This window comes from Meles meles, chromosome 12 (assembly GCF_922984935.1).
Source record: "Meles meles chromosome 12, mMelMel3.1 paternal haplotype, whole genome shotgun sequence".
Taxonomy (NCBI): domain Eukaryota; kingdom Metazoa; phylum Chordata; class Mammalia; order Carnivora; family Mustelidae; genus Meles; species Meles meles.
In genome coordinates, this window is record NC_060077.1 from 49,861,967 (window position 1) to 49,888,168 (window position 26,202).

Consider the following 26,202-nt stretch of genomic DNA (forward strand, 5'->3'; position numbering starts at 1 on the left):
TGATAGCAGTTGTCACTGAACTGAGATGATGTGGTGAGTTTACCCCCTACTTTCTTACACTTTCTATGAGATTTTCTTACAGTTCTTAAATTTAAAAAAAAGGTCAGTTGTTTCTGCCCTAAAAATATGTAATTGTTCTATATCAGTATAGAATTTTTTTGCCGTTTCATTCCCTAGTATTAAGGCAATGTCCTTGGATGGAACATGAGAGCTTTTCTCTCAGTGTGCATTCACTGCTTTTACAATATATCTTCTGCAACTTCTGTTATTTACATACTGATTTATGAGTATGCTGATTTCCGATTTATAAGTATATTAGTAAAAAACTTTTGAGGCTAAAATGAAATTATTTTTAAGCCTCAAAATGAAATATGCATACGTCCTAGCAAAATTATTTTTAAATATCTCCCTTCAATTTCTTCTTTCCAGCACCAATTTAAGAGGGAAGCGTGACTATCCACGCAGGACCGCTAAACATTTAGTTATAATGAGTCCGATTCCTACCCTACAAAATAATAGTTATTCCAGCCCTGCACCCCAAACTCTCCTAACATAATGCACCACAAAGCAAAACTCAATGTTAAAAATAGAATCTGACTACTTACCACCAGGCATGAAAAAGAACAATAAGCCAAAGTTAAGACAAAACTAGAAACTCCGCAGCAGAGTGCAAGAGCCCACTGTGAGGTTTCTACCCCGCCCCTTTGATGTCTTTAAATTGATACTAAGAAAAGGGACAAAATATGTTTAAGAGTTTCAAAGAAAAGAAAGATGCATAAACCACTCACCGTGATAGAAAGAAACACGAAAAGTGCTCTGTTCTGGTTGTGCAGGTGGTTTGTGCATTCTTTTCCAAATTGGTTCTAAAGCAAGAGAGAATGTTAAAGATTTTAAAAGACAATGAGGCAATTTCGCAGTCCCTGGAGAATAAAGAGAAAGTGAGGCATCCAGGAGAAAGGAAGGGAAAATGCACTTTGTGAAGCCTAACGCAGCCTAGGTGTGGGCACCGGCTGAACTCACGCGCCTCACAGTCCTCACCTTTGCGCTCCTGTTCGCACAAGGATCGAATAACCCAGAAGTAACCATCTCAAATGGCCTGTAGGTAACTTATGATGTAATATAAATTGGGTACAAAGGTAACAATTTCCTGACTGTGGCATGTTAAGAACAAGAATTGTGTGCCTCGCTGTTTTCTAGCCAAAATGCATTTCTGAAGCAGGAAATCAAAAACACATCACAAAGCTCACAACTAGACTAAACACATTAAATCTGCTGATATTAGTAACTGTCACGAGGCTGCCAGGCTCAGGGAGCAGCGGCTACTGACAGCTTCCCGCTCCCTACCTCTAAACACACTTTCCTCAGATACTTCGTGGAAGCAAAGTGAACAACTGCTCCATTGTGGCCGCGGTTTATTAAATGGTCCCTCAGAATTCCCCGCAGACCCTGCTAAAACAAAAATAACGGATGGGACACCCATTTGATGCACAACACAGATCCGAACTGAGAAGCAAAATAAAAGGTTTCAAGTGACATAGGCCAGAACATGTCTGAGCCCCCCCCAACACCCAAATAAATTACGAAAGTGTCCATTTTCTAGGCTTTCTTTGTGTCCATTGGCTTGAAAATACATCGTATTAACTCTTCACTCCTTTTAACTTAATTTCACCTCTCAATAGCAAGATAGTATTTTAAATTTCTGAGGATCTAAAACATACCTAGGTAAATGTCCTATATATCCTATATATATGTAGGATTCGGCTTCAGACAGGCTTCTGTTGACCACAATGCCTGTTTATTGCTGAGGCTTCGTGAAGGTTTATACCCGGCTTTTAAAATATTTCTTTTCTGTCAATTTCATCTGAAGGGCAGATGTCTTCCTAGAGTCAGCTAATTGTTGGCACAACGTCTGATCCATTCATTCACATAGCCAGACTTACTCCTTCTAAGCCAACTCCTTTGTTTCCACTGATTTCTTTCCCACTGCCCACCAACCCGAAGCCCATTTTTCTGCCTGGCACAAGATTAAGGAAAAGGTAGGAACTAGTCTGATGAGAAGACATACTGTACTCTCAGGCAGATTTCTCCAGAAGCCAACCTTTCTCCAGAAACCACCCTCAGGAAAAATGCTACATGAAGTAAAACAATTAGAAAGGTGCCAATTGTCACCTCCTGAAAAACCTCGAGAATTGAAAACTAAGTGGTATGTACCTCCCAGATTACCTGTATCTTTTCTTTGTTTCCATTCACCCCCAACTCTGCCCCCCCCAGCAGCCTTTTGTTTTTATCATGAAGATCCAGAAGGTAACTGATATTAAAGAAGTATACATGAATAAATTTCTGACATTATAAAATCAATGATGTCTGATCATTGCTACTAGTTTTATAGAAATTATAGTTTCAAAATTAAAAGATCTGATGATTCTGCTCTGATATAAAATTTCAAAAATGAGTCAGCTACAATGAAGGAAAGACAAAGGCAGGGAAAAAAAAAAGAAAAAAAAAAAACCCAGTGGAAAACCTTGGAATAAAATGTTTTATTTCCATTTGTTTCCAGTGCCTTGCTGATGTGAGGGGCAAGAAGGAGGCTAATACATCTCACTTTGGCAGTACTAATTGTTTGCATTATCACAATAATCAAATGCAGCCATATTAATCTCTCTGGTTATTAACTTGATTTTTACACATTAAGATTTAGATTTAATCCCCTGAGACCATCTATTAATGCTTTTAAAGTTGAAGGGTTTCAACAGTTTTAAGTTCTTTCCCTTCTTTTAGCTGCAGGCAGTAAAATTTGAACGTGTGTGGAGTTTTGTATTCTGCATTCCTGGGGGATTTTCAGACACAGTGCTGTCAAGGACCATGAATCATGTTAATACATAGCAACCTCTACAGCTATTAAAATGTCTGCAATAATGTGATTATTTTAAAATGGAAAAACTAATATCACATGTGTTACTTAAAGATCAACTATTCTTTTAAAGTCACAGAGAGAATGCATTTAGGGAAAGAAAAAAAAAGGAAGTTGTTTTTTGCATGCAGCCAAAATGTGAAATGTCTCATCTACCGAGAAAGAAAACTTTCAGCTCCTTTTACGAAATACATCCTTACTGAGCTTCAGGTCAACAGAGCATAAAAATGGCAAAAAGTCCAAGATCAATAAGCATGGAAAGCTGTTTCATTTCTGTTTGAGCAAGTTGTAGTGACAATGACCTGCTGAAACAGTCTCCAGTTTTATGCTTTCATAGTCACAGAATGATGACATCCAAGCAGAAAAGGGAGCTTGGCCTGTTCTGATGAATTGTCAGTATGGACCCGGCATTACAGCTTGCTTCCGTTGGCTCAGGGCTTGGTCTTTAGAAACGTATTAAAATAAGGAGACATGTAGGTAAACATTATCCAGGAAATTACATGGAGCATAAAAGACAAAAAGAATAAGAACATGGCTTTTTTTTTTCACTGCTTAAAGGGATTTAAATTATATTAGCTCCCTGATTTTTATGTTGATTTTTAAAAATTATAGATACAACTGGGATGCCTGGGTGGTTCAGTCGGTTAAGCATCTACTTTCAGCTCAGGTCCTGATTCCAGGGTTCTGGGATTGAGCCCCACATTAGGCTCCCTACTCAGTGGGGAGACTGTTTTTCCCTCTCCCGCTTCCCCTGCTTGTGCTCTCTCCCTCTGTCTCTCTGACAAATATAATCTTTAAATATATATATATATATATATATGTGTGTGTGTGTGTATGTATACACACACACACATATGTATATATTTAACTAATGTATGCTTGTTCCAGGTATCTCATTCAATCAACAGATCATACCAGAGCCCAGGAATAATCTATCCCATAAATGATCAATATTTCTGAGATTGGCATGACATCTTTTGTCTTATTTTTTGAGATGTCTTTCTCAATAAAAGAAACATAACCTGCATCATGTCATTATGAATATTTCCAGTGGGTAGGTATACTCTGTAATGTTCTTATTTTAGTATTTCTTATCTGAGAATAGAAAACAAAGAATCAGGTTTAGTATTTGAAAGCAATGACTTATCGAAGGGCATAAGGAGATATATATGGTAATTTTCTCTTGAAAAGGCAGAAACGCTTCAGAGTGTCAAATGATCCCAAACCCTAAGGTACATGGCCCATTTTGACATTTCCTTGAAGCAGGTGGACATATCCTGAAAGATATGATCAAGAATTCTCATTTCTTCTTTTTCCTTAAGTTTTTATTTGTTCATTTAAGTAGTCTCTACACGCCCTATGGGGCTTAAACTCACAACCCCAAGATCAAGAGTCGCACATTCTTCCTGCTGAGCCAGGCCTCGCTTCTTCTTACTGGGCAAAAGCTTGCCACACTTCCCAAACGCTTTCATTGGACTGATGACATTGGCACACATTAACTGTCCAATGGATAAAAAGTGTCGCATCCCATCCAGTATCTTGTTACCTAGGGGTCAGTATATCTGCAGCATGTATGAAGTTAAAGTCAACTACCTGGAAACTTCTTCCCTAGTTCTTTTTGAATCTTAGAACAATATTGACGGTAGGGATAAGGAAGGATGAAAGATATTCTCCAATATTTCATCAGTTACCTGGAGACATACACACAAAGAATTCTACAGGAATAAAAATGTAACACCTCTCCAAAATAGTTTGGTGTTATCTTCAGCTCTGACTGAGCAAGAACCTTCCTTCAGAGTATGGTCCACTCCTTGTAGGGAGAAGTCAGCAGAAGCCTGAACAGAAGTTTCTGCATGAATCTGACAAAGGCAAGAGAAGACTATCACTTGCTGGACCAGATTCTGCATAGACAGAACCTCAGGTGTCGTCACCCCAGCTCCGTGGGGCTGTAGGCCGTTTTGCAGAAAGGGAAAGTCCTGGGAAAGTTCAACATCTTGCTCAAAATCACACTACTTACAAGTGATGTGATGGAGACTCAAGCTTAGAGCTGTCACATTGCAAAAGTCATTCTCTTTTTAGGAAATCAGCTGCCTCGGACCCGGGGTTGAGGTTTATCACAAATGTCACACGTTAGCTCTTAACAGATAGCTGAAGACCAGAGCAGGAACACGCATGCGCTTTGAACAGGCAGGACTTCTGGAATCTACAGAAACTTTGGTCTAAATCACAGCTCTAACTGTTATTGCATGACCCTAGGCAAGTTAATAATAATAAGAGAAGAAGAAGCCACAGAAGAATAGCTACTATTCCCTGAACGTGAACGTGATGCCAGATAAGGGACTAGATGCTTCACAAAACAGCTAATGTCACAACAACACTCTGAGGTAGATTTTGTTTTCTCAATTGTCAGGTAAAGAAACAGAAGCACAGAAAGGTAAGAAACTTGCTTAGGCTTCTTAGCTTTTTCTACCAGGAAAGCTAGTAAAGCTTTGGTTCCTCTGACTTTCTATAAATCTGGAACATCTTAGACTCTCCGCAGCTTTAAGATGGATTCACGGAATCGCTGAGTTTCGTTAGTGGAACAACATGAAAGACTCTAAGTACTAGTCTACATGAATCATAGATCATCGAGAAAGGTTGATTTTTCTACCACCACCCTCCAAAGTGCCGGGGGGACATACATTCCTTTAATTCCTTGCCATAGTTCAGGCTGTTTTTCTCCTGTACCTATCTGTAGAATTTCCTGTCTTTCTTTAAGCTTCCCCTCCAAATCAACTCTTCCCTCCTCTCTCTTGGCATGTGGCTTTTTTGCACATATTTCTATTGTATCTTGTGTCCTCTGTGACACTGAGCTGTTGCAAGGCAGAGATGGACCTTATTTCTACTTCCCCCTCAATACTAATCTTCTTGTTCATCAAATACTGGCAGAATGATCACATACAAAAAATGTCCATTAAGCACCAAGGCAGAAGCATCTCTCTACTAGGCCCACACTACTGCTGACCAAGGGCTTTGGGAAATTTCCAGAGGGGTCCCAGAGGTGCACTGCTCCGTGAACCTCACTTTAACTGCTGTAGAGTCTGACCTCTTACATTTTGCTGACGACCAGCACACCAAGCCTGCATGTCTGCTCAGGCTCTCAGCCTCAACTTCATGTAGGGGTGCCCATATGGGGGTGATGACAACAAATGCGTGTTTAGACCCGCCCTTGTTCCTGGGTCTATAGGTTAAAGTGAGTTAATCGCTTTGTCAGGTGATGTTCTCTCATCTCCTTTTGAGTGGATGAGTGAAAAAGTAATGGCCAAGTGAATATCTCAACTCAGCAGCAAGCAGATCTTATTTCTATGTATTAGTCAAGATTCTCCAGAACCAGTAGCATCTATCTATACATATATATATAGGCATATATATATACTATATATTAGTATGCATATACTAATATATATACTCCAGTCATGGAGGCCAAGAAATACCACAATCTGCCATATTTGAGCTGGAGAACCAGGAAAGCCTGTGGTATATAATTCAGTCCCAGTCCCGAGGCCAGAAAACCAGAAGCTCTCACAGCTGAGAACCGGAAAAGTTAGACACCCTAACTCTAGGAAAGAGAAAGAGGATTCACTTCCTTGTCTTTTTTATTCATCAGGGTCCACAGGATACCTACTCACATTGGTGAAGGTGTACCTTTTTACTCAGTCTACTGATTCAAATGTTAATCTCTTCCAGAAACACCTTTACACACACATTCAGAAATAATGTTTTCTCAGCTAACCGGCAGTCCCCTAGCCAGTGCAGCTGATGTGTAAAATGAACCATACCTTCACACCCTATTGTAATTTACATGGAATAATTAGGGTTGCCTGGGTGGCTCAGCGGGTTAAGCATCTGACTTGTGATTTTGGCCTAGGTCATGATCTCTTGGGTCATGGGATGGAGCCCCCATGTTGGGCTCCTCGCTGAGCTCGGAGTCTGCTTGAGATTCTCTCCTTCTGCCCACTCTCCCCAAGAAATAAACAAATCTTTTAAAAGAAATCTTAAATAAAAATAAATAGAATAATTAATGCACCTTTTTCTCATGGCTGGGAACGGGACGTTCAGAGGAAAGAAGGCACACAAGGTGATTCCTTGAACTTCAACCAGCCCTCCACTGATGTTCTGTGGTCATCCAAGTACCACTGTGTGACGTCTGAGCCTTCCCAACTCTCTGCAGGAGTGCTACCCAATTTGGGAAACAACTTTATCTTGCCTAAAATCAACAAATAAAAACAACCAACCAAACCAAAATATAACAATGTGGGTGACCACATTTCCTCTCCACGCCAACCCTTTCTCTGGCTTGACATTCTCGTCTTCTCCTTTCCCTTCTTTGCTAGGTGAATGGGTCTTACTCCTCTTTGCTTAGCTGACTTCCTCAACAGAAGCTCTTCTGGCCTCTCCCACAGCCTCTGTTCTCTCAAGAGAGTCCCCAGCCCAGATAACCCTGTGATCCTTTAACTGTGCATTTACTCACTTACTTCAGTCCCTCAGACATGCAAATATTCCATTTTAAAAGCAGCAGTTCTTAAAGGGAGGTCTCTGGATCGGCAGCATTAACGTCTTCGGGAAACCTGTTACAAATGTACGTTACTGAGCTCTACTCCCGACCTATCCTTTGGATATTCCTGAGTGGAGTCCGGACATCCTGTTTCACGAGACTTCTAGGTGATTCTGGTGTGCTAATGTTGGAGAACCGCCATCCTTAACAAAAATCTCCTCAGGTTGCTGTTCTCTGGAGTTACTTTCAAATTCTCTTCCTCTTTGAAGTGTCAAAGCTCTTTACAAAGCAATCTTCACTTACTCTTTTCCCACTTCCAGTTTTTTATAGACTCATCTGAAATCCTGCTTTCTGAAATGACCAAATTACTGATATTATATGAGCTATGTGGAGGACTTTACAATGAAACTGGAGATAGAAAACCTGACTTTGAAGACTGCTTCATTGCTTTCAATCTACGTGACTTGGGCAAATTACTTAAATTACCTAATCCTCTGAGTTTCCTCTTACAAAGTGGGAATAATAATACCTTCTTTACTGGATAATTGTGGAGATGAAATGAGATAATCATCTGTAAGTATTACGCACAGTATGACGAAGACGCTTAATAAATGTTTACCAAGTGCAAATTAAAATGGTATACACAAACTTGGTGTGTACTTGAGAAACAAAACATTTCAGAAATTTCATGGGCCGTGTAGTGAAAGATGTGTTGAAAAAGACCTTATTAAATGCTCGTTTTCATGACACATCTTAATGACTGTTGAGGAACCGCAATGTTCACTAGGTTAATTAACTATACTTTCAAAAATTGTTACCTATATTTTTATATGATACTGAATAATTTGTATTCTTTCCCACACAGGGTTTTCATCTTTCTTTTTTTTTTTTTATTGTTGTTGTTGGCCTCAATGTTGTTTGAATGTTGTTATTTTCGACTCTCTAGAAAATGAGCAGAAACAAACAAAGAAACACTGCTTGGTACTGCTTTTCTCATTTTCATGGAACTGAAACCAAATAAAATAGACAGAGATTACGAGAGATTTAAAGTCTATACAAGAATAATCTAAGTTCTTTAATTTCCATAAATCTGGCTTCTCTCTTTGTCAGTCTACTGTAAAATGTGCTTTCGTTGTTGCTATCCATGAACAGAAAGAAATCTGGAGATCTTGGAGGGCACTCATCTTTTTACCCTCCCTGTCTCATTTACTGTGTTAGCCGCCCCCTCCTGGAAATGCGGGAAGGGGTATTATTTTTGAAAGAGTAGAGTAGCCAGTGTTTTCTTTTGTGTCATTTTCCTCCAAGTTTTCCCTTTACCCTCCCCAGTCTGCCCTCACACCACTGTCCAGCAGGTTATTGGCCGGGGTTCACGGGCTCCCTAGAGGAGTATGACAGGGTATAAAGCAGGAAGAAGAATGTGAGTCTCTGATCTTTTTTTTTCTTCCCTTTTTAATTCCAGAGCCTAAACTCGGGGAATTTAGAGGATTAAGACAGAGCTAAAACATCTGATTCAAAGAAATAGGTATTTTCCCTTGAGTCTAGGTAGGGACTCCCTCAGCCTGGGGTAGCAAGGAAAGCTGGAAGGCAGCAGAAGAGAGGAGAGCTCCATGAAGGTCAGAGAGAGAACTTAAACAAGTGTGGAGGCCCTATGAAAAGCTTCCTGCCAGAGCCCCCTTCCCTACAGGCACAGAAAGACCCAGAGAGGGAGTCACTCCCAGAGAAGGAGTCACTGCCTGCCATCTCCAGATTGCTGGGGGCTAGAAGGTGCCCGATGGAGATTCTCAGGCTCTCCCATTGAGCAAAAGTCCATGGTGGAAGCTTCCCCATTGCAATGAGAGCTACCAGCAGGAATGAAGATGTGACATGATGACCATTGTGGCACAATGGCCTGTAACCAAACAACGAAGGGTACACATAGATCTCTCAAGGGTCACATGAGCCCGGTCACAGAGGCTCCTTGGAGCTCACCAAACTCCGGGAGAAGGTGAGAACCCCAAGGAGGGCCAAATGAAGTTCCTGTCTCCTCTTACGGAATGGAGATGATCACAGGAAGTTTGTTTGAATTGTGTAGTAATAAAATCCCCTCTTTCACACCTTGGTAGTGGACTACAGACAACACCTACTTTATAAGAGTGTATAGTCTTAGTGCCCAGACGATTCTGCACCCATCATTACTACACAGGCTCAGAGGCACTCAGTGAAGGGTCAGGCTCACAGTGAAGGTTCGAGAATAGTTTTCGAGGGAAAAATTTCTACAGCCCTTGCATACAGATTTCAGCATTCCCCGCCCCCTCCCCAAATCTCGGCTTCCCTCAGTCCTCACTGCTCTGGCTGGATGGTTCATGTTTCTGGAATGTGCTGCTCCTGGTACTGCACTGAGCATGGACGTTCTGGTCCCCGTGGCAGAGACTGAGATTTAAAAAAACAACTGTGCAAACATGACGCTGCGCATTCGTTCGGTGCAATGACTATGCATTATTAAGTCCCATGGCAGCATGTACAAAGGAGAACCCAAATAGACCAGGAGTCCAGAGGAGGCTCCTAGGCGAGTGGTATTTAAGGTGAAGTATGAAGAACAGGTTGCAGTCCGGCAGGCTAAGACAGAATGGGGCTGGGGTGGGTGGGGGGAGAAGGTCAGTGTCTCAAGCATAGAGAATAATTCCATGAGCAAGGACACCAAAGGTGAAAGGATGACCGTTTCCTATTTAAATAGAGGAGGTCAGTGTGTCCAGGATGGAGAGAACTGCTGGAAAAGTCGCATGGGATAAAAATGGAGGCATCAGCACTGGCCAAATCAAGCAGCCACACATGGCCACACAACAAACCTGGATGCTAGGAGCAAAGGAAAACTATCGAACGGTTCTACCCAGTGGAGCGATATGAGCAGATTTGAAATTTACATCAAACACAACTATAGTAAGATACCATTGTCATCTGCTGTATCGAGAAAAATTAAACGCTTATATATTGTGCAGAGCTAATGAAGATGTAGCAAAGAAACAACCTCTTATAGTGTTGGATCGAATGTAAATTGATGCCTCCTGTTTGAAGATCGGTTTAGAAATATTTATATTTATCAAAAATTTAAATGACCAAGTGGTTCTATCATAAGAAAGTTGCACTATGAATATATCCTAAAAATATAACCAGGGGCGCCTGGGTGGCTCAGTGGGTTAAAGCCTCTGCATTCGGCTCAGGTCATGATCCCAGGGTCCTGGGATCGAGCCCCGCATCAGGCTCTCTGCTTGGCTGGGAGCCTGCTTCCTCCTCTCTCTCTCTCTGCCTGCCTCTCTGCCTACTTGTAATCTCTATCTGTCAAAAAAAAATAAAAATAAATCTTTAAAAAAAAATATATAACCAGTTAATTATACAACAAATTTCAATAAAGCATTATCCCTAATATTAAAAATTTCAAAAGCAAAAACTAGAAATAATCTATATGTCCATTAGTAGGGGGCTGGCTACATAAATCACAATTCAATTATATAATGAAATATTATGACATATTAATACTATGTTTCGGATCTGTTTGGACTCATATGGAAGTACTTAGAGATATGTAAGTCTGTGTATATGATTGCATTTATGTACATACTTAATGAAGACTTTTTTTAAAGTTTTTTGGGTTTTTTTGGTTTTTTAAAATATTTTATTTATTTGACAGAGAGAAATCACAACTAGGCAGAGAGGCAGGCAGAGAGAGAGGAGGAAGCAGGCTCCCCACAGAGCAGAGAGCCCGATGTGGGGCTCGATCCCAGGACCCTGAGATCATGACCTGAGCCGAAGGCAGAGGTTTTAACCCACTGAGCCACCCAGGCGCCCCTTAATGAAGATTTTTTTATTGGAAGGATACATACACAAAAAAAACTGCTAACGTGGCTACCTTTGGGGAGAAGAACCACAGATGATTGATGGAAGAATTTGACTTTTGATTTTGTTTGGTTTGATTCCTTTTACAGTATGCTTGTATAACAGATATAGTTTGTTTTCTGTATCCATTACCGACATCATTCCCACCCACCCACCCCCACATCATCTTTATTAACGGAAGCCTAATGTTCAGCTGCCATCTTGCAGGACTGGTGAATCAGTCCCCAGATCAGGAATAAATTGTGTGCAGTCCCGTGGTCTAAAGACAATCTCATTTGCATTGCCAATTTGAGGGTGAACTGTGATTCAAGTCTCCCCTAGGAGATGGGAGGTAAGATTTGATGGGTGCCCCCAGGAGATCTTGCTTCACTCTTAAGAAGACACCAGAAGGTAATGGGACCACAGTATCTTGTCTCCAGGCTGCTGCAGGCATTTTGTGACAATGAGGAAAACCAGTTGGAGGGTGACACCAAAGCCAAGAATATCAGACAGAAGAGTTGATCAAAGATAAAGATCTATATCACTGGTGAGTTTTTTGAGTTTCTGATTATGCCAGCCATGCAGCCCTTCTCTGGACCTCTTGTACTAAGAAAAGATGTATTTTCTTATAGTTTAAACCATTGAATTAAGGGCATCACCATTTGGAATCAAATGTGTCTTATTTGATATGGCATTTTCAGTGCACTGATGTACTGAGAATGCAGCCCACAGAGTAAGGATTGGAAGGGGTAGGTGGGAGGCTGGGGCAGGCCAGGTAGGAGGAACCTGTTGAGTGGCTCAGGCTCATGATAGAAAAACAGCAACGATGCAGGGTGAAGAGGAGAGCCCCGGGTGAGATCTAAGTTCTCTCCACTTCCCTTCTACTTTCCACATTTCTTTCTTTTTTTTTTTTTAAGATTTTATTTATTTATTTGCGAGAGAGTATGTGTGAGAGAAAGAGCACAAGCAGGGGAAGCTGCAGAGGGAAGGGGAGAAGCAGGTTCCTGGCTGAGCAGGGAGTCCAATGCGAGGCTCTATCCCGGGACACTGAGATCATGACCTGAGATGGAGGCAGATGCATAACCAACTAAGCCATGCAGGTGACCCCACCTTTCCACTTTTCTAAATTAATTAGTTTATACTGTCAAGTATTTGTACCTTCCTCCATTAATGGATCTGAAATGACTTATGATAAAAAAAAACAAAAAACAAAGGGGCAATAAACCCAGTTACCCACTTCAAAATAAAAGCAGAAACCAAGACATAAAAAGGAAGACAAAAAATTTAAGAAATCCTAGCAGAATAAACCCTAAAAATCAGGAAGATATCCTAGCTCTGCCTACAAATTTATCTATACATTCACCTATTCACACTTCCTCCTAGCCTATTAAGGAGCAAGGCAAATCCTTAATCTTTCTCACAACCAGCATCTCTAGCTCTTGTTACAAATCCTGAAGCTTCGACAGAGCTATGACTTCAACTAAAAGGATCAGAGAAGACAGGGGCGCCTGGGTGGCTCAGTGGGTTAAGCCGCTGCCTTCAGCTCAGGTCATGATCTCAGGGTCCTGGGATCGAGTCCCGCATCGGGCTCTCTGCTCAGTGGAGAGCCTGCTTCCCTTCCTCTCTCTCTGCCTGCCTCTCTTGTGATTTCTCTCTGTCAAATAAATAAATAAATAAATCTTAAAAAAAAAAAAAAAGGGATCAGAGAAGACAGAGCTGCTGGTATTAGTGAGACTGGAGAAGTTCCAAACTTCGAAAGTAGGAAGAATGGGAAGTGGAAAGTGACTGGTCTTATTCCAACAGAGCTCGGTAGAGCCAAAGAAAGGAGTCACCAGCATCAAAATGACAGAACCATTTATTCCTTTTAGGAACCAAGGCAGTATCTGTTTTTAAACAAATCTCTGTGCAAAGTGAACCCACAAAGGAAATAGCTATGTCTCTCCTACTCTGATTTGTCAAACACAGGAATATCATCTGAGCAAAAAAGAGGAAGGGTGTTTCTTTGTCTCCTACAAACCGCCCCCCACCAGGAAGCATACCTGTAGCATGTCTTTCTTTTTTTTTTTAATAAGATTTTATTTATTTATTTGTCAGAGAGAGAGGGAGAGAGAGATCACAAGTAGGTAGAGAGGCAGGCAGAGGCAGAGGGAGAAGCAGGCTCCCTGCCGAGCAAGGAGCCCGATATGGGACTCATCCCAGGACGCTGGGATCAGGACCTGAGCCAAAGGTAGCCGTTTAACCAACTGAGCCACCCAGGTGTCCCTGTAGCACGTCTTTCTAAGCATATCAGCGGTAGACTCGAATTTTCCCATATTTTATCAAACCACATGTAAGTAGAGAGAAAGTGGAGAGGAGGAGGAAATAGAGAATTGACTGATGGTCCCAGAAATTTACTTTTACTTCCAGATTCATGTTATAGTCTACAAGCTCCATGCATTTGGGGCTCCTGTTTGACAACACTGTTCCTCTGCGGATGATGGGAAATTCTTTGTCATCACAGACACCATATGATAACCCCCTGGAACGTGTTTCAGTAGGATTTCACATGAGTAATACATGGCTATCCAACTTTTATCTAGAAAAGCAAATTCCTAATCAGTGACCTACACTTAAAGCCCTTCGTTTCCTCCATAGGCTTCCAAAAGACTTAACTGTCAGCTACCTTATGGGGCAATTTCCTAGCTTTTTAGTATTTTTCTTTCCTCTCTGGTAACATGATTTTTTTTTAATGAGTGCTCTCCCTGGGGAATTAATTACTACCTTGAAAGGTATATTCACATAGCTCCATCAAGATATCTTAAAAATTACTGAATTCCTGACAGACATACTATGCAGCTTTTAAAAATTATATAACGTACGTGTGGATTTTTTTCCAACTGCATTGAATCAGAAATTTTTTATTTTGGACTACAAGACCTTCTCACTTTCTTCTCTGTTAAATGCAGAAATCCAGCTCGCTGGCTGCTGCTGCCCACGTGCATGTGCCAGGGTCCACCGACTTATTATGGTTCTGTGTAAGAAGGAATCTAGGCCACAGGAAGAAAGGAGCTCGGTGGATATGGACAGTCATCACTGCACGGACATTTGTTTTGCAGAGAGGAGGCTCATTAGAGCACTGCTTGTTTGCAGTTTACAGAGTTTTTAGAAAGCTGATAATCATTTGGTCCTTCATTGAGAAACAAGGGCACCACCCCAGTTGCCATATTCCCATGAGGCAACACAGTTAAATAATGGAAAGGTTGCAACCTCTAAGAGAGCAATAGCACAGCCCGGATGGAGGCTACTTTTCATCTTTATCTCATAACAGATCAGACCTTGTTGTGGTACAAACTGTGTAAAATGCCGTGACTCCTAACACTGGGCACGTTGAATTACACACAGTGTCAGGGTTTAAGGAGAGAGCAACAGGGACCTCAACCTCACACTCCGCCACTTAAAATTCGGGGTTGTGTGAATACGTTTGAGAAAGGTGGGGAAGGAATCTCAACAGCCATGCTATGCTCTGAGACGAAAGGCGGTGACACACAGTGATGCGGCGTGGGGTTGCTGTGGGAGATGTCTTGAGGCTGAGCTGCAGGACATCGTGTAATAACGGTGTGAGTTCGGGCCAGCAGTCCAACCTCTGGCTCTCGGTTTCCATGACCGTCACCATCTGGACATGGTAGCCAAGCCAGAACTGGGATCCAGCATCGGGGGGCCATGACATTGAGTTGGGGGGCTGGACCCCCTTCTTCTCAGACTTCTGTTTGCATGGGTTAATCTGCATGAAGGAAAGGACACCTGTAAGAAAGAAGTTTCATGCCTACTAACACGATATTGGAAGAACAGAAAAAGGAATAAATTTCTGTCCTCCGTCAACACAAGGTGAGAAAGGCCATGGGCAGAAGCTAAGGAAGTTGTTTACAAAAGGGATTTTTTTTTTTCTTAAACTTGGAGTACAAGCAGCAGAGTTCAGAGCCTGAAGCACCAAATGCCAATTGCAAGCTGAGGAGAAAAATATCCTCTCATTTCTGCAAGGGTGTAATGGGTCTTTAACAGAGTAGAAGACTATAGGAGACCTGATACCATTTAGCAGCATGGAGGTGTTTAACATCAGAGCACCAGGAAAGGCACTAGAGCTATAGAAACCAAGTTCCCAAGAAGGGTCCTGGCAGCAGAGCTGTTCCCGCTGGTGGCTGGCTGGCAGAGGGTCCCTTTGGGATGCTGAAGAAGGTGCATATGAAGGAACTAATTGTAAACATGGTGAGATGTCTCCAGATAGTCCCAGGGTCCAGTGAAAGGGGAGCACCAAGGACTTCAGTAATGTAGGAGGAGCCTCTGAAACAACAACTTGTATGTATTACCATCAACACGATCTCATTCACTCCTATAGGCTGGTAGAATCTTGGGACATTCCAATGATGTATAGTGAAGAGGATGATACTGTTCTTCGCTCTAGCAGTGCTAGTAAGGATTAATGAGACAACATAATACTAGCACAGTGCCTGGTATGTACTAACCACTCTGCTCATTTCCCTTTCAACCTGACCTTTATAAGAAACTATTTTAAAGATCAGTCTAGAATATTTATCCTTTCAATGATTCTATACCATAGAAGACAATACATACTTCATTTTTTCATATTAGGGAAAGTAAACAGAAATAAATGAACTACTTTCTAATTTAGAAGGTGCTTGTTATTTTACATAGGCATCCAATAGCTTGGAAATAAATAAGTGAAACATTTGGGGCTTTGGAGGATTTTTCAGTTCAATAAGACAGTAATGTATGAAAGAAATACTTCAGTGGTCCTAGAAATGCTGACTTCGCATGGGTTACTATATGAGCCCTAAGGAAGACAGTTAAAAGGTAAAGTGGGAACAAAAAGGAATACTCTCTAAGGTCACAACACACACTTAAGGATTTGTATAAAAGACCTCGATGGCATTATATTCTATTTATGATATTTCACCAGATTCTTGTTACACTTAGGAAAAGCACTCTCAACTTTTTATGTGATGCCATACAACAGCCCTATTTGGGCTGATTGCAAGGTCATTAATGAGTTTCAATTGTCCCCAGAAGTCTTTTTTATACTTGATTTCTAGTGCTTGGAAATTTTCCAATAGAATGAACACTTCTAGATTAGAGCCAGGATGGCAAATTTCTCACTTCCTGTGCTTGTATGTGCAGACATCACTAATCAATCACTGTTCTTTTCTGCTGAGTCATCCTCTCAATACAGCTACAAGGAGCCACTTCCAATCAAAGCTGTTAAAACCCATTTTCTCTATCTGCCTTAATGTTTTGCTCCCTGTGAAAATGCAAATATTTGATGAAGAGTAAAAATTTAAGTTATCAGTCACTGACAACTACATGTCAAAAAAAGAAACTGAAAGCAGCCCTTGCTCTAGCATTAGAGGAGAGAACTCCAAGGGCTCTGGAAGAAAGGGAGGATAGACGGCAGAATCTAGGAGTTCCCTGAAGATATACTTCACCTACTTAACAGTTTTGCCTAAGGCCAGTGCTGCCAAAAGGACCAGTTCTCTCCAGGGCATCTATTTCAGCCATTTACCATCAAATAAAACTTATAACTGGCATATGAATTCTCAGGCCAAGGGCATTTTATTTTTTGAAATTTTAAAGTACTTGTTGGATAAACTACTTAAAAAATTCAAGACCCATAAAAGAATCCAAGAAGTAGAAAGAACAGTGCAGAAGAAGGTGAGCGAGATGCAGCCTATACTCACAAGTGGTGTGGGTCTATATATGTGTGCACAGAAACTCGGGTACACGTACTTGCAAATTGTTATATACTTTCATAGTTACCAGTACTCTGTGGCACACTGGTAGGCCAACAGGTAAGGCAAGGCAAGATGAAATACATTTTCTTTAAAGATTTAAAATTTTTTAAAATTAATTTTGAGAGAAAGAGAGAGAGAGAGAAGGGGTGCCCACAGGGGGGAGGGGTAGAGACAGAGGGAGAAGCAGGTTTCCCGCTATGCAGGGAGCCCACTGTACAGGGAGCCTGATGTGGGATTCAATCCCAGGACCCTGGGATCCTGATCTGAGCTGAAGGCAGGCACTTAACTGACTGAGCCACCCAGGCACCCAAGAGGAAATACATTTAAAAAGAGGTTATGGGATTTGAGCTTATAGCCAAGATAGAATAATAGGGACCAGATTCATTCTCCCACCAGAAACCAACCAAAAGATAAACTCAATATATGAAACAATACTATGTGAGATACTGGACATCAAGCCACGAAAGATGGTAATTCTGACAAATGGGCAACAAATGAAGTGAGCCTAAGGTCTCCCCACCTGACTGCCCTGAATAAGTTTTTCAGCCATGGTGCAGGGAGAGTGAACCCAGGCCAATCAAGAAATCTACCCACACTGAGGAGGCAGACCTGAGATCCAGAGAAAACAAGGTAGTTATAGTTTATAAGAGCAACAGAGAGGAGAGAGCCACACAGAGGAGAGCTCCCAAGACCAACAGAGGAGCCCCCTCAAGGATGCAGCTGTGTGTGAGCAACACAGGAATGCGAAGTAACTCCAGGAAACCCGGCAAAGAATCACCTGAAAGGATGAGAGTGTGGTTTCTCAATCCTAGCACTATACACATTTTTGGCTGCATAGTTCTTTATGATGGGGGCTATTGTCTGTAGGGCAGGATATCAGCATCTCTGGCCTCTACTCATTAGATGCTGGTAGCTCTCCCTTCCCATCCATCCTCCAAGTGTGACAACCAAAAATGTCTCTAGACATTGCCAAATGCCCCTTGCAAGGCAAAATTACTCCAATTAACAGCTGTTAGATTAAAGCAATCAGTGCCCAGTGCACACGGGGCTAGGAATAGAGTTTGTTCCCACCAGCCAGACTGGAAAACCTCAATATCCACAAGATATTGGGTTGGGTGCACAAAAGGGTCTTGCCCCAGTAGGGAGGAATAATGATTCCTCCTAGGTGGAACACTGTTTCAGAGCCACCTAACAAATCTTAAAAGCAAGAACTGACAGAATCTAACTATTCACAAGCAACTTAGTTGCATTCCAGATCAAAGCTCAAGAATATTTTAGGAAGGGGCACCTGGGTGGCTCAGGGGGTTAAAGCCTCTGCCTTCGGCTCAGGTCATGATCCCAGGGTCCTGGGATCGAGCCCCACATTAGGCTGTCTGCTCAGTGGGGAGCCTGCTTCCTTCTCTCTGCCTGCCTCTCTTCCTACTTGCAATCTCTGTCAAATAAATAAATAAAATCTTAAAAAAAAAAAGAATATTTTAGGAATACAAAAATACCTAGCACCCAACCAAACAAAATCCACAGTGTCTGGAATCAAGTGGAAAATTACCAGGCATGCAAAGAAGCAAGAAAATACAATCCATAATGAGGAAATCAATTAGTCAATCAAAACGGACTCAGAACTGACACAGATATGAAAACAAGCAGATAGAAATCATAAGTAGTTCTTGCATTTGTATTCTGTATGGTCAAAAAGTTAAGTAGAGACATGGAAGATATATAAAAGACCCAGCTCAAACTTCAAAAGATGAATGTTATAAAGTGTGAGATGAGATTAAAAACTATGGTGGGTGGTATTTGTGGCAGATGACAGAAGAAATGATTAGTGAATTTAAAGGCAGTAATAGAAACAGAGAAAAAGAACATTTTAAAAAACGAACAGAGCATGTATGAATTATGGACGGCCTCAAGTGATCTCACATCCACTCCATGTCATTAGAGTCTCCACAGGATAGGAGACAGTGTAGACTGCTGAAAAATATTCTAAGATATACCTGCTGAAAGCATTCAGACTTCACAAAACCCATAAGCACATGGATCAGGAATCTCAGCAAATGCCATGCACAAGGAAAAAAAAATCCATGAAGGTACATCATAATCCAATTGCTCAGAACCGATAATAAAGAGAAAGTCATACAGACAAACAAATACAGATAAAAGCAGGTTTCACATTAGAAATAACATGAACGAGAATGTAGTATGTGTTTCATACTAGAACAACACCTTTAGTGTACTGAAAGAAAAAGCTGTCAGCCTAGGATTCTATACGAGGCAAAAATAGCTCCCAAAAGCAAAGGTGAACTAATGAGTTCCAGAAATACAAAAACTGTAAGAATTTATCACCAGCACACCCACATTATAAGAAATATTGAAAGAAGTCTTTTAGCAGAAGGAAAATGTTGTTAGAAATAGAAATACGGATCTAAACAAATGGAATGAAGAACACTGTAAGTAATAACTACATGGTAAACATATAACCTTTTTTCTTACTATTTGAATCTCCTTAGAATGTGAGGTTTTATAGTATATATAAAAGTAAAATGTATAGGGGAGCTTGGGTGGCTCAGTCAGTTAGGCATCTAACTCTTGATTTCAGAGTCGTGGGATCAAGCTTCTCATCAGGCTCTGTGTTCACTAGGAAGTCTGCTTAGGAGTCTCTCTCTTATGCTTAGCAAAATAAGTCAATCAGAGAAAGACAATTATCATATGATCTCCCTAATATGAGGAAGTTGAGAGGCAACGTGAGGGGTTTGGGGGAGAGGCAACGTGAAGGGTTTGGGGGTTAGGAAAGGAATAAATGAAACAAGGTGGGATTGGCGGGGAGACAAACCATAAGAGACTCTTAATCTCACAAAACAAACTGAGGGTTGCTGTGTGGAGGGGGGGAGGGAGAGGGGGGTGGGGTTATGGACATTGGGGAAGGTATGTGCTATGGTGAGTGCTGTGAAGTGTAAACCTAGTGATTCACAGACCTGTACCCCTGGGGCTAATAATACATTATATGTTAATAAAACAATTTAAAAAAATAAAAAATAAAATCCATCAAAAAAAAAAAAAAAGGAATCTCTCTCTCTCCCTCTCCCACTGCCCCTGCACTGTTTGCTATCTCTCTAAAATAAATAAATAAAATCTTTAACCAAAAAAAAGTAAAATGTATAACATCAATAGCATAAGTGTCAAGAGGGGAGAACTAGGAATATGCTGTTGCTGGGTTCTTATACATAAAGTGGTAGAATATCACATAAGAGAAGATGATATATGATAAATCCCAAAGCAATAACTAAAGTAATGAAATGAGAGTTGTAACTGATTAGCCAATAGAGAAGATAAAATGGAATTTAAAAATTAATAATTACATATGAAGCCAGAAAAAAGAAAAATGAACACCAGTGGGATGGAATGAATAAAAACAAATAGCAAAATGATTGTATCAGTTATGGATTTATTGCTTCTCAATTTTAAGAATGGGCAAAAAATTTGAATAGATTTTTTAATTAAAAACATGTAAAAGGAATTTAAAAATGAAAAAAATCAACATTATTAATTATTAGAGAACTGTATATTAAAATCAAAATGAGATCACTTCACATATATTAAAATAGCTAAAATTAAAAAAGAATGACTATCGTAAGTGTTGATGAGGATGTGTAAAAACACTGAAACTCACACTGCTGGTAGGAATGGCATAACCACTTTGGGAAACAGTTTGGCAGCATCTTACAAAATTAAACTTACATCTGTTATATGACCCAGCTGTTTCATTTGTAGGCATTATGCTGATATGTATTTTAATGTTCATGGAAACTTTTGTAATATGAAACAACTGGAAATAACTATTGTCTATCAACCAGTGAATGGATAAAAAAGACAAAACTGTGGTTTATCCACATATGTAGAAGTATATTCAGGAATAAAAGTATACTCAGGAATAAAAATGAGTATTCAGGAATAAAAGTATACTCAGGAATAAAAATGAATATTCAGGAATAAAAGTATATTCAGGAATAAAAACAAAAGGCCTATCTATGCACACAACATTAATGGTCTCAAAATAAGTATACAGACTGTAAGAAGCCTGGCAATATTAAAGTACACTGTATGATTCTGTTTATTTATAATTCTAGACAATAAAATGGAATCTATAGTGATAGAAAGCAGATCACTGGTTGTTGGAGACTGAAGGAGGGTAAGGAGGTATTGAGGGAAGAAGGAAATTTGGAGGGGTATGAATCTGTTCATTATCTTGATTGTTGCTCATTATCTTGATTATGAGTGTATAATCATGTTAGAACATGTCAATTTGTATACTTTGAACATGTGTAGTTTATTGTAATCAATTTGATTTACTCTCAATAAAACTGTTAAATAATTGAAATCGTACGAAGAGTTTCTTGTAAAAGGTTATACTCAACCTTGCTACTGGAATGGAGGTCAAGAGATCTGAGTTCTAGTCCAAGTTCTGCCTCACATTTGTTGTGTGATCTTGTCAGAGACATGTAAAATCTCTTGGTTTCAATTTCTAACTTAAAAGTCAAATAGCTGATTTGGTGACCTCTAGCGTCCTTTATAGCTCCAAAATCTGATCATAGATAAAAGCTAATCGAAGAGATGTTGTATGGTGAAATGGAACAGTTTGACCTGGGCTCAAATTTCAGCTCTATTACTTATGACTTGTGTAATTACCTCAGATTAATTATTCAACCTCCCCTAAACCATTGAGAATAAGTTCCATGAAGAAAGGACTGTGTTGGGGGTGCCTGGGTGGCTCAGTGGGTTAAAGCCTCTCAGGTCGTGATCCTGGGGTCCAGGGATCGAGCCCAGCGTTGGGCTCTCTGCTCAGCAGGGAGCCTGCTTCCTCCTCTCTCTTTCTACCTGCCTCGCTGCCTACTTGTGATCTCTGTCTGTCAAATGAATAAATAAAATCTTAAAAAAAAAAAAAAGAAAGAAAAAAAGGACTGTGTTGGTTATTCACTCCTGTGACCCAGAGCCTGGTATAGATATCAGCATATAAATAAATGTCTTCCTTTTCCAAAAAATGAAAATAATAATACACCTACTTGCTGTAGAGGGTGTTGATTCCCCTGCCCCCATACCCTGTTGTACCAATTCTACATTTATTTCAGCACAGGGAGGCAGTTTCTGACATGATTTCTACCTCAAGCATCAGAAAGGAACCCTAAGTAGGGAAACAGTGCTATCAAGAAGGGCTCTGGCCTGAGGAGAAGCTAATACCCTGAGGACCACCTTTAAACAGTAAGGGTGGGAGGCAGGAGACCAGTGTACCAGCCCACACCTTGATCATGGACTTCAAGCGTCTAGAACTAGAAGAAATACTGGGATGTTTTGTCATGGTAGCCGAAGCGGATGAATATGGAAAGGTACCTTAAACACCATAAAGTCAAATGTAAACTCAACTCCAGAGAAATGGGAATTTTCTGAAGCTGAACTTTTGATTCTGTTGTTGCACTCCAAGTGAAAAAGAAAAGTTGAAACTATTTAAAACCAAATAAAAGAGAATCAATATGCAGGGTTGCCAGATTTAGCCAATAAATTACAGAATGCTCAGTGAAATTTGGACTTCAGGAAAATGCTGTTCTTGTTTTGTTTTGGTTTGGTTTTTTAGTATAAGTACACCCCAAGAACTGTATACACTACAAATTATTTGCTATTTATCTGAAATTCAAATTTAACTGGACATCCTGTATTTTATCTGACAAGCTTATCAATGTAATTATATCGTCAGCTCTCTGAGGAGCTCAACTTTTTATAAAAAGTTGTGCACAAAAGATAAAAAAAAATGAAAGATTGATTTTTAAAGCCAAGTGGCTCAACTTAAGGGAATTTTATGAGGAAGTCTAAAACCCAGGCTGAGCTGAGGCTCACAAAACAAACTAAAGACAAGAACAAATTCTTTAAAGCTCAAGAAAAACAGGGAAGTCATTGGCCCATCGCATGGAAGAGATGGCATAAAGTTAACAGATGACAGGAAGAGCAACTGAACTTTCCTTCGGCCTTATATTGTTCCCCACCCCCCCAACCCCAGGGAAATAGACCCACCCCACCCTCCAGAAAAATAACTAGCTGACCTCAAGCAGGCCAGGAATTAGAGATAATCTACCTCACTGCATTCACTGAGCTTAGAATACTTCTATCCCAAATTGCTAAGACATTGAAGATGTGATCTTAGATTCCTCTGAGAAATCATCAACAATGGGACAGGAGCCAGAAAACAAGTAAATATTCCTATTTTCAGGAAGAGAAGGCAAGTGGACACTACTGGACACTATGGAGTGGGAAGTCCAGTGTCTAGAAGAATTTCTCAGATAGTTTCCTAAGGAACAAGTCAGGTCAAATGAACCTTTCTTGCTTGCTATTTTTATATAGACTACTATAATGACAATGCTTCAATTTCAACAAAGCATTTGGTGAATATTTTCCATGATAACCTTGTGGACAACAGAGAAATGTGAGAACCAGTTTTGTTTTGTTTTGTTTTGTTTTGTTTTTTTGTGACTCTGAACTTAAATCCCATTTAACTGTGTTCATAATGTCTTAAATAAAGTTATGCTTATTAGATTTTCTACCAACATAAAGCTAAGAGGAATAGTAGATTAATTGGATTAATTGGAGTCTTAATTAGTACAAAGGTACTAAGCATATAGCTGAGCCTCAGACACGTAAGAACGAAGGCTTCTGGAAAGGCTATAAATTGGAGTGGTTTTCAGTGCAGACTGGTTTGAATCCCAGCTCTACATGATGTTGGGCAAGTCACTTCCCTGTGCCCCAGTTTCCTCGACCACCAATTAGTACCTGATGTATAGTAAGCACTGTGTCTTCAATTTTATATTATATACGGTGTGACTATTTCCTCTTTCTCAAAGAGCAGCTTCCTGTTTCCAAAATCCACATGACAGAGACAAACATGGCTCCAGTTAGCACTTGAGTCTGTTATCTTACAAATCACGCACAACTGTCTTAATCCCTGGGAAGAGAATGTTATTTTGTTTGTACCTGATACCTTCTCAAGACCAAACTATTGTGGTCAAGAGATGAATGCATCAATTTATTGGTTCATTCATTCAACACACCTGAATTGAGTTCTTAGCCTGTGCCAAGCCCTGTTCTAGGCACTGAAAGTACAGGAGTGGGGAAATTAAAAAAAAAGACAAAGTCTGGGGCACCTGGGTGGCTCAGTGGTTTGGGCTGCTGCCTTCAGCTCGGGTCATGGTCTCGGGGTCCTGGGATTGAGTCCCGCATCGGGCTCTCTGCTCGGCGGGGAGCCTGCTTCCCTCTCACTCTTTCTGCCTGCCTCTCTGCCTACTTGTGATCTCTGTCTGTCAAATAAATAAATAAAATCCTTAAAAAAAAAAAAAGACAAAGTCTCTGCTCTCACAGAGCACATATCTGCAAAAGGGAGATGGAAAAGGTCAATAAAGAAATAATTTAAAATAGTATACCAAGATGATGACAAGTATAATATAGAAGAAAAATATGTGGTAAGTTGATAGAATGGCCCAGAAAAGAAGGGAAACACTATTTTATAGAGGTGGTCAGGGAAGCTTCCTCTGGTGAGGTGACATTTGAGCAGACACCTGAGAAGTGAGGATACCTGGAAGGTGGTTCTAGGCAGAGGCAACAGGAAGTGAAGAGCATGAAGGTGGGAACATGCTTGGATTCAAGAAGAACAAGGCCAGTGGGATTGGAATGGGAGGAGTTAGGGTGACACGGTGTAAGAGAGGTCACTGGACTGGGGTCATGAGCTCAGGCAGAGCCTGATAAAGAATGTGGATTATTATTTTGAGTGAGGTGGGAGCCATTGCAATGTTTGGAGCAGAGGAATAGCATGGACTGACCAGGTTTTAGAAGGCTCACTCGGGCTGCTATGTGGAAAAAGACCATCAGTGGCAAAGTGAAAGCAGGGAGGGGACCAGAAGGTTGTGACAATAACCCATGTAAGATATAACAGTGTTTTAGACTCTGGTAGGAAAGACAGTTAGCAGTGGTCAGTCTTACTGTGCCTTCAGTAATCTATTATTACATGTAGGGTGTGAGAGAAAGTGATGAAAGGTGACCCCAAATTTTTCCCAGAGAGAATGGGAATATGCAGTGAACTTTTTGTAAAATGAGGAAGAATCTGGAAGCAGCAGATTTGGGGGGAAATATCAAGAACATGCTTTTGGACATATTAGTTTGAAATGTCCTTCGTCATCCAGGAGATGTCAAGTAGGCAGTAGGATGGGTAGGGTTCAGGACGGAAAGGGAACTAGAGAAACAAACACGGGATTCATTGTGCGTAGATGGCCTTTCCAAGCTGTGGGATTTGACAAGCTTACCTAGAGAGGAGAACTTGGTAGAACACAGAGGAGAAGGGAAATTGAACTTGGAGGCATTTGAAAATACCCGAAAGAAGGTAAAGGAGACTGAGAAGTTGTGACCAGTGAAGTCAAATAAGGACCAGGAGGGAAGTGATCAAGAGACCAGCTGGGAATGTCTTGAGCAGGTAACTATAGTCAATTATGTCAAGGCAGGTAAGACCTGGGAGGTGAGGCCATCACAAGATGACAAGACCTATAAAAGGTGGCTGAAGGGACAGTGCCACAGGTTCCTGCTACATGTAGCTAACCAAATAGATGAAAGCAAGAGAATTCAAACTTACTTTGATAAACTGTAGTGACAAGCTTAAATCCTCAAATAAAACTTAAATATGATAAATGCTCAGTCTGTCACTTAGTTTCAGACTAGAAACTGTAAAATCCGTGTAGACCTACATACAAAATACTGAAAGAATATGTCCCCAAATGTTAACAATTATTAGCCATAATTAGATCCATAATTGGAGCTAGAGACAGTATTTTTCTTTATATTTTTCATAATTTCAAATTTTGTCTATATTAAATATGCATTATTTAGTAGTCAGAAATGTATAACAAGTGTTACAAAGTATCAGTTGTGTATAAATAGGGATGGGAAGAACTTGTTTTAATTTATGCAAAAAAATCCCAAAACCTGTTGCAAAAGATCTTGGGTTGCATTAATAATAAATGTATAACATGCATTCCTGTATTAATTCAACTGGAAGTCAGCAAACTAGACAGCCACACTACTGGAAAATATGCAGAAAGGGTAGG